The sequence below is a fragment of the Macaca mulatta genome, chromosome 2, assembly GCF_049350105.2.
Source record: "Macaca mulatta isolate MMU2019108-1 chromosome 2, T2T-MMU8v2.0, whole genome shotgun sequence".
Lineage (NCBI taxonomy): Eukaryota > Metazoa > Chordata > Mammalia > Primates > Cercopithecidae > Macaca > Macaca mulatta.
Window position 1 is genome coordinate 75234345 of NC_133407.1, and position 2654 is coordinate 75236998.

The 2654-nt window shown below is 45.3% G+C and overlaps 1 pseudogene; it reads right to left on the bottom strand.

Moving 5' to 3' along the window:
* Nucleotides 1-442: 442 nt before the first annotated feature.
* Nucleotides 443-2009, bottom strand: LOC100424962 (neugrin-like; annotated as a pseudogene).
* Between the last annotated feature and the right edge of the window lie 645 nt (nucleotides 2010-2654).

The window sequence follows — 2654 nt, forward strand, 5'->3', positions numbered from 1 at the left end:
TTTTTTTTTTTTTTTTTTTGCTACATTTTACTTTATTTTGCTTTTAAGGAAAACCAATTGACCAAGTTTTCCCAGAACTGTTAGTGTTCACTGATCAAGAAGGAAATGAGGTCAGAGGGCAAACTTTTCACTTCCTCTCAAACATATATTGAAAGTACCACAGAAAATTGAAACAACACATGCAGCACAGACTGGTTTTCAACATACAGAGGGCCCAAGCAAGAAGGGTTGAGTACTGAAGATCTACAGAGGTCAGACTGGGAGCACTATTACAGGAAGTTAGAATCTATCTACGCAGCTCTTTCCTCCCACATTCCAGGCTCATCACTTCTTCCTATTTCAAGCTGGCTTATCCAAATAAACGGAAATCCAGGCTGCTCCATATATATTAATACTTTCCCAGATGTTTTTCAGGAGGCATCTCCACAAGCCAAGCCCCTACTCAGATTCTGCACAGGAAGTTCCCGTTGCTATCAAAGAACTCTCTCCCTGTCTGCACTACTTTGCAGCTGGTTACCTGGCTCCCCTGCCTTTAACTCCTCCAGCTCCTGATCACTTGGCAACCCACCATGCCTAGTTTTTCCGGTGCTCTCACAATCACTGGAGTACCTCTACAGCTCTCTCTGATGACCCAGGACTGCAGCAACAGGCACAAAGCTCTCCTCCAGGTCCTGGATTCCTTTATTTCTTCCCTTCCGTCTCCTTGGTGTATTTGTCCTGTGAGTGTTTGACTCTCTCACTTTCAAAGTTGTGCTGTAATTCAGGTCTTTGGATGAGGCTTCATGCCCTGGCATAAGCACAGAACCTGATACAGAGTGGCCTGCAGGGAGCAGCTTCCAGGTATTTCCAGAGCCCTGGAGCTGCCGAAGCGAGTATGCGAACCCAGTTTTCTTGAGGACTTTTTGATCCGGCTTCACCTTCTTCTCAAATGTGGGTACAAATTTGCCTTTTAAAATTCTTCAGGGCGGGTTGGCTCACGCCTCTAATCCCAGCACTTTGGGAGGCTGAGGTGGGTGGATCACCTGAGGTCAGGAGTTTGAGACCAGCCAGGCCAACATGGTGAAACCCTGTCTCTACTAAAAATACACAAAAAAAGTTAGCCAGGCTTGGTAGCGCGGGCCTGTAATCCCAGCTACTCGGGAGGCTGGAGTAGGAGAATCGCTTGAACCTGGGAGGCGGAGGTTTCAGTGAGTGGAGATCCGCCATTGCACCCAGCCTGGGTGACAGAGCGGAACTCCGTTAAAAAAAAGAAAAGAAAAAAAAAAGAAAAGAAAAAAAAAAAAGAAAGAAAAACTTCGGATCACATCAGTGCAGACATCAAAGCCTTCCGCCAACCTGGGAACTGACCAGGACCAGACGCCTCCATTTGCCTCCGAATTTTCTGGAATCGGATTGCCTTTTTTCTGTTGTTGCAGGGTGCTGGGGAGAGAACCAATTGCAGAAGCCATGCACGAAAGTAGGATGCATGTCTGAAGAGCCTCAGGCTAAATCATGGATCTCCTAGCCCACTTCTCTTTGATGGCAAGGGCAACCAGGCCATGTTGCCGGTTTAGAGCTCTGTACGCTGAGAAAGCTAACACCTAGAACAATAACTGCCCTTAAACATGCCAAACTCTCTAAGCGGGTGATGAAATACATCATTAGTGAAGGGACCAGCGGTCCCAGGGGAGCTGAACACCTGACGCTGCGTCCCGGACAACGCCCCTAAGAAGGAACGAGGGCCGCTGCCAGGCAGGGCGCCTGGCACCAAGGGGGCGCAGCCTAGGGCGGTGCGGGGAGCAAGGTCTTGCTTCAAGCTGAGGGCCCAGGGAAAAAATGGTACCTCTCCACCTCCTGCAGCTCCCGTTTCTCCGGCTCCCAGTCAGAATCAGGGTCCGGCTCCCAGCTGATAGGGACTGGGCCCGCCACCCTGTGGGTCGCGAACCCACAGCGAGTGATAGCAGCGTGGACGCGCCCGCCTATCTAGATACTTAGGGTAACCACCATGTCGACGCAAACCAGCCTTCAGCAGCCAAATCGGGTCTATTCTTTGACAGAAGGATTCAAAAAGATTTTACATAATTAATATTTTCTCCCTTTACATGCTGTCTCTTTAAATTGCTCATAAATGTTCAAGATTATTCGCCAATTATTATCCAGGTGAAGCTTTGTCAAATCAAATTCAGAAACATGAAGTCATGTTTCTGGTTTTATCCTCACTTTCTAATTTATTTGAGAAAAGAAGTTTTTATTTTTATTTTTTTTCTGTTTTATGGTTAAATTTGTTCCTGTTTTTTCTTTGTACTCCCTCTTTTCAAAATCAAGAGTTTGCTCTCTTCTAAAGTTAGTCTTGCCATATTTAAATTATAACATTCACAGGAAAAAAAAAAAAAAAAAGAAAAAAAAAAAACATTAAAAAGCCAAGGACTTGAACAGACACTTCTCAAAAGAAGATGTTCATGCAGCCAACAAACATACAAAAAAAGCTCAACTTACTGATCATCAGATAAATGCAAATCAAAACCGTGAAGAGACACCATCACATGCTAATCAGAATACTCATTATTAAAATGTCAAGAAACAATAGAGGCTGGCAAGGTCGTGGAGAAAAAGGAACACTTTTACAATGTTGGTGGGAATGTAAATTAGTTCAACCATTGTGGAAGACAGTGTGG